Source organism: Mangifera indica, chromosome 8 (assembly GCF_011075055.1).
Source record: "Mangifera indica cultivar Alphonso chromosome 8, CATAS_Mindica_2.1, whole genome shotgun sequence".
In the NCBI taxonomy this organism is placed as follows: domain Eukaryota; kingdom Viridiplantae; phylum Streptophyta; class Magnoliopsida; order Sapindales; family Anacardiaceae; genus Mangifera; species Mangifera indica.
In genome coordinates this window covers 14,606,055-14,618,777 of record NC_058144.1, presented here as the reverse complement: position 1 = coordinate 14,618,777, position 12,723 = coordinate 14,606,055, and the positions used below count along the sequence as shown (strand labels likewise).

The following is a 12,723-nucleotide window of genomic DNA, read 5'->3' as shown; positions in this document are numbered from 1 at the left end:
GGATGTCAAGACTAACTTTTTTAATCGTAACCTTGTAAAAGACAATTATATGTCACAACCTAATGGTTTCATTCTTGCTAGATAAGGTATATACATTACAAAAGTCTATTTATGGACTTAAGTAGATTTCAAAAAGTTGGAACATTTATTTTGATAAAGTCATTTGTGAGTTTGGATTCATTAAAAAAAAGGATAAATCATGTGTGTATTAAAAGCTCAGTAGGAGTGTGATTGCGTTTATGGTATTGTATATCAATGACATCTTGATTATTAGAAACAACATACCAAACTTCTAATCCGTTGGTTATCCAAGTGTTCCTCCATGAAAGACTTAGGAGAAGTAATCTATATTCTTATGATTAAAATTTATTGAGATAGAGAGCATAGACTATTGGGCCTAAGTCACAACACATACATAGACAAAGTATTGACTATGTTCAATATAAAAGAGTCTAAGAAAGGATTTATATCCATATTCAATGGTGTATATCTTTCGAAAGAGATATGTACGTGTACACAATCTGAGAAAGATAAAATGAGTGAGATCCCAAATGCCTCAGCTATAGGATCGATCATGTATGTCATGCTATATACAAGAGTTGATGTCTCATATGCCTTGAGTGTTTGTAATAGATATCAATCTAATCTAGGTGAAAAATACTTGATAGTTGTCAAGAACATCCTAAAATACCTGAAAAGGACTAAAAATGTGTTCTTCATTTATGAAGGGGATTCTAAATTCATTGTTAGAGGCTACAGTGACATTAGTTTCCAAATCGATCAAGATGATTGTAAATCCCAATCAGGATTTATGTTTTGAATGATTTGCAGTGTAGTTAGTTGGAAAAGCTTTAAATAAAGTACAATGGTTGATTTTAAAACAGAGTCTAAGTATAGTGCCCTTATAGAAACGACAAAAAAGATTATATAGATCAAGAAGTTCATAACTAAACTTACAGTGGTTTCAAGTATTGCAGAGTTGACTGAGCTCTACTACAACAACAATGAAGTGATTACTCAGGCAAAGAAGTTAAGCACATTCTTAGACAATACACCTGATTCCAAAGATTGCTTAATAAGGTGACATTCAAACAATAAGGATGGATACATATGACAACTTGGCTAAGCCATTGACAAGGCTTATGTCGCAAGAAAAGCATGATAGACATGTAGCCAGATTTGACATTAGATATATGACCAATTGGTTATAATACAAATGAGAGATTCTTAGGATAGGTGTTGACTCAATGAGTCATTATGCTCTTATTTTGATGATAACAAACTAATATGTCCCTAAACATATTGACTAATGATTTTAATTGAGTGTGAGCTTAGATTGCAAGGATTTATCTAATGCACTTGAAGGAGTTTCAAGATGGAAATGAAAGAGAAGAGTCAATTGAAGAATTATTGAAGATTTGAAGAAAAACTCAAGTGTTAGGTAGATATATTTGTAATTTAGAGCATTCGTTTTGATTAGAATATTTATTTGCATGGGATAGCTCACTTGAAAACTCATTTTCATATCTTTCACATTTTGGGTTAAAATGTTGTTTTTCAAACTTATTGGTTTAAGCCAATTCTTTCACCAAAGTTTATTAATTCTTTTAAAATGATGAAGTTTTGTGAACTACAGTTTCATATCTTAAAGTTGGTTTTGAAAGAATTTTCAAAAATGGGTTAAATTGTCACTTTTCAAAGTTTTAGGGGTCAAATTGTGATTTTTGAAAATTTAGGGGGTAAAATGTAATAAAATTCGGTCGACCGAATTTCACCGACCGAATCAGCTTCCGAATTATCCAGAAGCCATGTATTTTGGCTTCAAAAATTCGGTCAACCGAATTAAATTCGGTCGACCGAATTTTGGTTTGAATTTTTCTAACGGCTAGTGCCACGTAAGCTCCACGGAAGTGACACGTCACATCCAGTTGACCGAATTCCATCCGATCGACCGAATTGTGCGTTTTCTGGAAAATTAAAACGGCTATCTTTGTGCACAACGGTAACTTTCCTCATTTTCCCCTATATAAACCCAATCAATTTCGTTCGAAAAGAACTTTTGCCACCAAAAATTTTCATATATTTGAGAGCAAATTTGTTTTGAGCTATTGACTTGCAAACTCTTCTCTCTAATCAAAACCCTTGCTCATACACTTTGTAATTTCATTTGCGTTGGGTTGTACTAAGCTTTAACTTTCATATACACTGTTGAGAGAGGTTATATTTCAATTTCATACTAAAATTCGTGCTATAAAAGAGTGAGGTTCACTCTTGGAGAGATTAGCAAATTTCTAGTGAGAGAAATTGAGCTTTAACATTTGTAAAGGTTAATAGCACCTTGGAAGCTATTTTGGTTGTGAAGAAAAGCTTGGTTGAGGTTTAGTCAACCAAGAATTAGTGGAATACTCCAAGGGAGAAAGCTTGGAGGAGTGGACGTAGGCCGGGTTGAGCCGAACCACTATACATCGCGTGTTTGATTTTCTCTTCCCTTAAACTCATACTTTATGTTATGTTATTTTGATTGTGTTGGTTATTTGAAATATTTTTAGTTATTCTCACAAATTGGATTAAGAATAGGCAATATTAATTGATTTGAATAAATTGTTCTAATTCTCTAATTAGGTAAAGATTATTTTAAATTGCCTAATTCACCCCCCCTCTTAGGCCATTCGATCCTACAATTGGTATCAGAGCTTGGTTGCATATTCTCATAAACTTAACCGTTTAGAGCAATGGCCATGAACCTAGGAAAATCTCATACCGTTAGTGAAGGGCTTGCCCCTAATAGCCCACCATTGTTTGATGGCACCGGATATGCCCATTGGAAAAATCGCATGTCGATTTTCCTTCAAAGTGATTATGAATTGTGGGATGTAGTGCAAGATGGACCTTTTGTTCCTATGAAAGAAGTGGATGGAAAACAAGTGCCTAAAACTAGGGAAGAAATGACCCCTCAAGATAAGAAGAATATTGTCATTAATGCTAGAGCTATGAATGTGTTATATTATGCATTAAATGAATATAACTTTAACAAGGTACAAGCTTGTACCTCGGCTAAAGAAATTTGGGAATTATTGATGGTGTCAAATGAGGGGACTTCACAAGTTAAAGAGACTAAAATTAGCACACACTCATACGAGTTGTTTAGGATGAATGAAAATGAAACCATTAGTGACATGTTTGATAGATTTATTACTATTGTGAATGAATTGAAAAATCTTGGTAAAGTTTATACTAACCAAGAAAATGTCAAGAAACTTCTTAGATGTTTGCCTCCCTCTTGGGATCCCAAAGTGACGGCAATCGAAGAAGCAAAGGATGTCAAGACTCAACCTCTTGAAGAACTTTTAGGTTCACTTCTCACTCATGAGCTTACTATGAAGCAACGACAAATTGAAGAAGTGGAAAAGAAGAAAAAGAGTATTGCCTTCAAATCATCAATCAAAGAGAATGAAAAGTTCCTAGAAGAGGAAGAGGAGACATCAAATGATGAAGATGAAGACATTGCACTCTTGAGTAGAAAGATTGGAAAGCTTCTAAGGAATAGAAAGCTAAGAAGAAATGGAAACTTCATAAAAAGGGATGCTTCTAAAGGTGAAAGGGGAGAAAGACAAAGGAGGGAACAAATTGTGTGCTATGAATGCAAGAAGCCGGGACACATCAAATATGATTGCCCTCTCCTCAAAATTGGTAGATCGAAAAAGAAAGCAATGAAAGCTACGTGGGACGATAGCGATGAAAGTGAATCCGAAAAGAAGGATAATGAAGTGGCCAACATGTGTTTCATGGCAACTACAAATAATGAGGTAACTAACTCTAACTCATCTAATACTTTTGATGATTTAGATGACATAGATGATGAGATAGATGAAAACCCCTCATATGAAGAGTTATATGATACACTTGAAGAGATGAATGAAAAACTTGCTCTTTGCATGTCTAAAAATGCAACCCTTAAAAAGAAAAATTTTAATTTGGAAAAGGAAAATGAGTCCTTAAAGAAAGAAAATGAAAATCTTAACCAAAAAATCTTTAAGCTTAAAGAAAAAAAAAATGAAGAAAACAAGTATTCCATTTTTGAAAAAGAAAAACAAAAGTTTGAAAATGATCTTTGCATAGCCAAAAGGGAAAAAGAAATTATAGAAAATGAAATTGAAGTTTTAAAAAGGGGAGCAAAGGATTTAAGTGAAATAGTTTTAAAATTTAAAAATGGAAAAGACATTCTTGATAAAATACTTGGTGTGCAAAAGGGAGTCTTAAACAAAAGAGGACTTGGTTATAAACCTTTTATCAAAGCAAAATACTTAAAAAATTATTTTGTTAAAGCTTCAACTTCAAGTGAATCAAATATAACTTGCAATTATTGTGGAAATAAAGGTCATATCTCATTATCTTGTCCAATTCAAAAGAAACATCATATGGGCACTAAGAAAGTGTGGGTTCCTAAGGGAACAAAAACTAACCTCCAAGGACCCAACATGATTTGGGTACCTAAGTCAAATTCTTGAATCTTCCATTGTGTTTAGGAACCTAAAAATAAAAGGAAGAAAAGCAAATGGTTCCTCGATAGTGCTTGCTCAAGACACATGACCGGAGATATCTCACTTTTCTCGACAATAAGCAAGAAAGATGGAGGCCATGTCACCTTTGGAGACAATGCGAATGGTAAAATTATTGGCATTGGAGATATTGGTAACAATTCTCATATTATCATTGAAAATGTTCTTTTGGTAGATAGTCTTAAACATAATCTCCTTAGCATTAGTCAACTATGTGATAAAGGATTTAAAGTCATTTTTGAGCCAAATAGTTGCACTATAGAAAATATGAATGATGGAAAAACAAGTTGTGTAGGAAATAGAGATGGAAATGTTTACACTATAAATGTAGAAAATGCATCTCATGAAAATCTATGTTTCTCCGCATTGCATGAAAATAGTTGGTTGTGGCATAGAAGATTAGGTCATGCTAGCATGGACTTGATTTCAAAAATCTCCAAGAAGGAGCTTGTAAAAGGTCTTCCAAAAATAGATTTTATTAAAGATAAAATTTGTGATACATGTCAATTTGGTAAACAAACAAAATATTCTTTTAAAAGTAAAACTCATATTTCTATATCTAGACCTTTGCAACTTCTTCATATTGATCTTTTTGGTCCTTCAAGAACCGCAAGCCTAAGTGGAAAACATTATGCTTTTGTTATTGTTGATGATTTTTCAAGATTCACTTGGGTACTTTTTCTTGCATCAAAAGATGAAGCCCTCCATGCTTTTTCAAAATTTATCAAGAAAATACAAAAAGAAAAAGAAATGCATATTTCTTGCATTAGAAGTGATCATGGGGGAGAATTTGAAAATCATTTATTCGAAAACTTTTGTGATGAGCATGGTATTGAACATCAATTCTCTTGTCCTAGAACTCCCCAACAAAATGGTGTTGTTGAAAGAAAGAATAGGACAATTCAAGAGATGGCTAGAACCATGTTAAATGAAAAAGCTTTACCTCAATATTTTTGGGCGGAAGCCGTAAACACCGCATGCTATGTTTTAAATCGTGTTTTAATAAGACCATCTTTAGATTTAACTCCATATGAACTTTGGAAAAACAAAAAACCAAATATTGGTTATTTTAAAGTTTTTGGATGCAAATGCTTTATTTTGAACACAAAAGAAAACTTAGGAAAATTTGATTCAAAATCGGACATTGGCATTTTTCTTGGATATTCATCATCTAGCAAAGCATATAGAGTGTTTAACAAAAGGACACTAGTAGTTGAGGAATCCATGCATTTTATTTTTGATGAATCTAATCCTTTAACTAGTGTGCAAGTTGATATTGATGATGATCAAGTTAAAAATGGTGACCAAACGGAAATTCATGATTCACCAAATGATGATAAGGATGAAGCAAAACAAGAGCTAGAACATGAAGAAGATAAAGATAAAGATCTTCCTAAGGCTTGGAGGTATGCAAATGCTCATCCTAAAGAATTAATTATTGGTGAGAAAAATCAAGGTGTTAAAACTAGATCATCTTTTAATCTTTGTAATAACTTAGCATTTCTTTCACAATTTGAACTAAAAACATTTCATGATGCATTAAATGATGAATTTTGGATTTTAGCCATGCAAGAGGAACTAAATCAATTTGAAAGAAATAATGTTTGGGAACTAGTCCCTCGTCCGGATCATCAATCCGTTATTGGCACAAAATGGGTTTTTAGAAACAAAATGGATGAATCCAGAGTGGTTGTTAGAAATAAAGCTAGATTAGTGGCTCAAGGCTACAACCAAGAGGAGGGAATAGATTTTGAAGAAACGTTTGCACCGGTAGCTAGACTAGAATCCATTAGGATGCTTTTGGCATTTGCATGTTCCAAAAATTTTATTTTATATCAAATGGATGTCAAAAGTGCTTTCTTAAATGGATTTATCATGGAGGAAGTTTATGTTGAACAACCTCCCGGGTTTGAAAGTCATGATTTCCCAAACCATGTTTTTAAACTTCAAAAAGCTCTTTATGGTTTAAAACAAGCACCCCGAGCGTGGTATGAACGTTTGAGTAAATTCTTGCTTGAAAAAGACTTTTGCATTGGAAAAGTAGATACTACTTTGATTATTAAGAGAAAAGAAAATGATATTCTTTTGGTTCAAATTTATGTTGATGATATCATCTTTGGATCTACTAATGTCTCTTTGTGTGAAGAATTTTCTAACCTCATGAGCAAAGAATTTGAAATGAGCATGATGGGAGAACTCAAGTATTTTCTCGGACTAAATATCAAGCAAAGCAAAGAGGGTATCTTCATCAACCAATCTTCATACATCAAGGATTTATTAAAGAAGTTTGGCATGGAAGGACTAAAAGCTTCAAGCACACCAATGAGTTCAACTATCAAGCTCACCAAAGATGAGAGTGGGCCAAATGTTGATGTTAAAATGTATAGAGGTATGATTGGCTCTCTTTTATATTTAACCGCTAGTAGACCCGATATTATGTTTAGTGTGTGCTTGTGTGCTCGATTCCAATCATGTCCCAAGGAATTTCATTTAAAAGCCCTTAAAAGAATCTTCAAATATTTACATGGTACTAGATTTTTGGGGTTGTGGTATCCTAGAGAAACATCTTTTGACCTAGTGAGCTATTCGGATGCCGACTTTGCCGGAAGCCAAGTCGATAGAAAAAGTACTAGTGGTACTTGTCATTTTCTAGGTCATGCATTACTTTCATGGTTTTCAAGGAAACAAAACTCCGTAGCTTTATCAACCGCAGAAGCGGAATATATTGCCGCCGGTAGTTGTTGTGCTCAAGCCTTGTGGATGCAACAAACCCTTAGGGATTATGGAGTTAGCCTATCTAAAACTCCAATCTTGTGTGACAACACAAGTGCTATTAGTTTATCCAAAAATCCCATTCAACACTCTCGAACCAAACATATAGAAATTAGATATCATTTTATTCGAGATCATGTTCAAAAAGGTGATATTTGTCTTGACTTTGTATCCACCAAAAATCAACTTGCGGATATTTTTACAAAACCTCTTGGGGAAGAACGTTTTTGCAAACTTAGAAGTGAGCTTGGGATCATGGAATCACCACATTAGCATTTGCACTTAAATATCATTGTGGTTGTGGTGTTTTGGTTGAATCGAAAGTGTCAAATATGCCTTGTGTATCATTTCATGTTTGACCATATTTGATAGTTTCCTTGTACCAATTATTCTTGTATTGATTTTTGATGTGTTTGATTTAATTTTTCCTCATATTTAGCATCAAATTTCGTTGTATTTTATGTTATTGGGTCAAAATTGCATAGTTGGATCATTTTGGGTTGTTTATACTCAATATGGGACAACAAAGTGCATAAAATATACACCAGAATTTTGCAAAATTCGGCTGACGAATTGGAAAATTCGGTCGACCGTTTGCTACAGTGATTCTGCAATGTATAAGGGCAAAATGTTTCTCCACCTTTTTTCATCGTGTTTCTTCAATTTGTTTTCTTCAAATTGGTTCCCAACATTTTTTCTACACTTTCTAAACAAAATTATCTTTCAAAAACATCATAGTTCACCTAAATTTTTAATAAAATCTCTAAAGATTTTAGACCCTAAAAATTTGAATTTTGCTCCAATTCATCCAAAATTCGGTTTTTGTCTTAAAATACTTTTTTTTTGGTTATTCTTTTTGGATTTCAATTATACCATTGGATTTCTCTCACCATTTTTACCTTAGGTGTGTATTCAAATTTCAAATGTGTGAATCTTCATTTACATTTTTGCCCTTGTACATACATTTGAAGCCATGGTGCATTTTATCTCATTTTATTGCACTCAATATGACATTTATACTTCTTCTCTATTTTCCATTTGAAAACTTACTCTTGTGCTTCATTTTATTTAAGTTGATACTTATGTGATTAGTTTGTGCATAGTTAAGCACTTGTTAGTTTATGTGATATACATGAACTTACACTTTACATTGTCTAAGCATTAGTACTCTTACTTGGATGATTATGATTGTTTGGATTTTTTTTTTATTGATTTAACCTTGATAATCATATCTTCTATGTATGTGTTAAGGTATTTTAGTCTTTCTTTGCCTTGTGGATATATATCTTGCTTATTTTCCTTTTTATAATGACGAAGGGGGGGAAGTTATACATGTTTTTCCACATGTTTTGATGTTTTATCTTGTTTAAATTGTTAATGCTCTTATTTTGATGTTCATACTTATTTAGACATTATATTCATGCACTATGTCTTGATGATTATTTTTGGCCCATTTTGGTGGTCATTTGCTTTCACATTCTTTTGTCTCCTTGATTATCTCATTTTATCCATTGCCTTATTCTTTTTGATAATGACAAAGGGGGAGAAAAGTTTGATTGGTGATTGCTATTTTCATTTCATTGATGATGTGGATATTTTAATGAAGATATATGTTGTGGATATTTTGATAAGGATATTGATGTTGAACATATTATTAGTTGCATATATTCAGGGGGAGGAAACTTGATTTTTCAAGGCAAATTCTTGCAAAAATTTTTAAAAATCAAGTGTTTCTTAACTTCAAGGAAACATATTCATTGATATATTTTATAAAATTCCTTGAAGTGCATATGTGTTTGTCATCATCAAAAAGGGGGAGATTGTTGACTCAATGAGTCATTATGCTCTTATTTTGATGATAACAAACTAATATGTCCCTAAACATATTGACTAATGGTTTTAATTGAGTGTGAGCTTAGATTGCAAGGATTTATCTAATGCACTTGAAGGAGTTTCAAGATGGAAATGAAAGAGAAGAGTCAATTGAAGAATTATTGAAGATTTGAAGAAAAACTCAAGTGTTAGGTAGATATATTTGTAATTTAGAGCATTCGTTTTGATTAGAATATTTATTTGCATGGGATAGCTCACTTGAAAACTCATTTTCATATCTTTCACATTTTGGGTTAAAATGTTGTTTTTCAAACTTATTGGTTTAAGCCAATTCTTTCACCAAAGTTTATTAATTCTTTTAAAATGATGAAGTTTTGTGAACTACATTTTCATATCTTAAAGTTGGTTTTGAAAGAATTTTCAAAAATGGGTTAAATTGTCACTTTTCAAAGTTTTAGGGGTCAAATTATGATTTTTGAAAATTTAGGGGGTAAAATGTAATAAAATTCGGTCGACCGAATTTCACCGACCGAATCAGCTTCCGAATTATCCAGAAGCCATGTATTTTGGCTTCAAAAATTAGGTCAACCGAATTAAATTCGGTCGACCGAATTTTGGTTTGAATTTTTCTAACGGCTAGTGCCACGTAAGCTCCACGGAAGTGACACGTCACATCCAGTTGACCGAATTCCATCCGATCGACCGAATTGTGCGTTTTCTGGAAAATTAAAACGGCTATCTTTGTGCACAACGGTAACTTTCCTCATTTTCCCCTATATAAACCCAATCAATTTCGTTCGAAAAGAACTTTTGCCACCAAAAATTTTCATATATTTGAGAGCAAATTTGTTTTGAGCTATTGACTTGCAAACTCTTCTCTCTAATCAAAACCCTTGCTCATACACTTTGTAATTTCATTTGCATTGGGTTGTACTGAGCTTTAACTTTCATATACACTGTTGAGAGAGGTTATATTTCAATTTCATACTAAAATTCGTGCTATAAAAGAGTGAGGTTCACTCTTGGAGAGATTAGCAAATTTCTAGTGAGAGAAATTGAGCTTTAACATTTGTAAAGGTTAATAGCACCTTGGAAGCTATTTTGGTTGTGAAGAAAAGCTTGGTTGAGGTTTAGTCAACCAAGAATTAGTGGAATACTCCAAGGGAGAAAGCTTGGAGGAGTGGACGTAGGCCGGGTTGAGCCGAACCACTATACATCGCGTGTTTGATTTTCTCTTCCCTTAAACTCATACTTTATGTTATGTTATTTTGATTGTGTTGGTTATTTGAAATATTTTTAGTTATTCTCACAAATTGGATTAAGAATAGGCAATATTAATTGATTTGAATAAATTGTTCTAATTCTCTAATTAGGTAAAGATTGTTTTAAATTGCCTAATTCACTCCCCCTCTTAGGCCATTCGATCCTACAATAGGTGCCCTAGAGCTAATCACATTTGACATTTGGATGTAATTTTATATTAATCATTAATAAAAGGATTTACTAATATTCAAGTCATTGTGCTTAATTATATGATTGTATGAATAAAATGCCCTCAGAATAGTAGAATTGTAACAAGGGGATCGGACGACTAATCGTGAGAACACTATGTACACATTAAGTGGTCATTCTAGAAATGTTTGTAATCTTGACATTACAATAAACAAGGGCTTTTGAGATGATGATGGGATTATCATAGTTTTGAGTGACCCTACCAAAAGGTGATGACAATTCTCACATGTCAAAGCTATTTTTAAATAGCTTGGTACAACATATAGATGCACGTTGTAGAAGCGTTCATCAAATTGACCTAACCAAAGGATATCCATATGGATGGTTGCTCTAGCATATATGGAATAAATCATGTGAACACTACGGTGCATGTGATCTTTTGACTTGATGTTGCTAGATTGTCTCATGTAAGAATTAGTATAGTTTGACGTTATCCAACGTGCCATTGTAACTAGGGTATCCATAAAGGTAGTAGGTACCAATATCATGAGATGCATAAAGGCTATGGTTGATCAATAAAGGATTTATCACTCTTCAGCATAGAAGAAGATATTTCATATAAGAATACTGAATGACATCTATTACTACTGGAATCTGTAGCCATAGTGGGATAAGTTTGTAGCCTAATCCGTGTTGGTCATTAATATGTATCATTTCATACCAAAGAACCACTGAGATAAACACACTTCTATTTCTTAGCCTCGAAAGATATTGGTTAATAAAAGGATTGAATTACACTTAACTGTGATGTTATATAGGTCACTAACCCTAAGGTACTTAGGACTTCTAACTAATAAAATCTCATACATTTTAACTACTTAAAATCTATCTTTTAGGATTATTTATATGAGCTATCCCTTAGGCCTAAACAAAATTTCATATATGATTTTGACCCAATAAAAATAATATCTTCAATTCTGACCCTATTTAGAATTGAAACTTTAGGAAAAGGCATTAATACCCCTTAGGTTTACTAATGGGTATTATAGTCTATTCTAATATCCAATCTAGAAGGCTATGATGCGGGTAATGTCTTTTCAAGTCTTTGTATCTCTCTTAGGCTTCATATAAAGTTTCATCGTCTCTCGTGGTAAACGTTGCGATGTTTTTTCTAATCTTTGTTGTCTTTCTGGTTAGAAAAAATTTAGTCAATAATGCTTACAATGCTAGGTAGTGAAAGATATTGAAAGCCTTGAATCAAGCCAAATGGTTACTCTATCTTGGGGCAAGAAATGAAATAGTCTCAACTTCACTGTTTTGTTTGGTATTCCATTCAATCTAAAGGTATCTTATATCTGTATGAATTTGGCTAAATGTGCATGTGGATCTTCATATGCTGATTCTCTGAATTAATTTTATTCAATCATGTGTATGATGGATGGTTTAATCTCAAAGCTATTGGTATTAACTACTAATCGAACAACACTTGTAGTGATGTCTCTAGTTGATAAAATTGCATAATCTTGAAATGCGCATGATTGAGGTGGTATCTCAATTACATTCAGATTAGGTTAAATTTTGACTCTTCCATCTTGATCTGATGTTCTTGCTTGGTTTTTCTCAAATTATGAATCATTCGCTTGATCACAGGGTTAAAATCCAGTCTTTTTGTTACCCTCGATCTGGTCATGTGCTAAGTAAAGGTAATAATATGCAAGTAAAAGAATAGAAAAATTACTTAGTCTAACAAGATTACAAATTATATTAGTATCAATTTTAACATCAATCTTTGGCAACGACCCCAAAAACGTGTTGCATCTCGCTCGCAAGTGCACGAGTCAACAAGTAGTATAATAGATATTGATCCCTTAGAGATTAGCAAACTGACTACTAATTTGTTTTGAAGCATGTATTAGTTAAAGAGATCGTATATATGGAAAGTTGTAATGTCAGAATGCGTCTACTACTACTTTTAAACTATTAATAATACAACTAACAAAAGCAATTAGCGGAATATGACTATAACACTACTACTAAAATTCATATAATGAAAGGATTCTAAGACTTCAAGTTTTACAGACAATCCGTATAAAGTTATAGATTACAT

General features: G+C 32.8%; 1 non-coding gene across 1 annotated transcript; it reads left to right on the top strand.

Annotated features, from left to right (window-relative positions):
• Positions 1-11,688: 11,688 nt before the first annotated feature.
• Positions 11,689-11,795, top strand: LOC123224594. The gene has a single exon (XR_006504003.1). It is a non-coding gene; the product is annotated as a small nucleolar RNA R71 (small nucleolar RNA).
• The last annotated feature ends 928 nt before the right edge of the window (positions 11,796-12,723 follow it).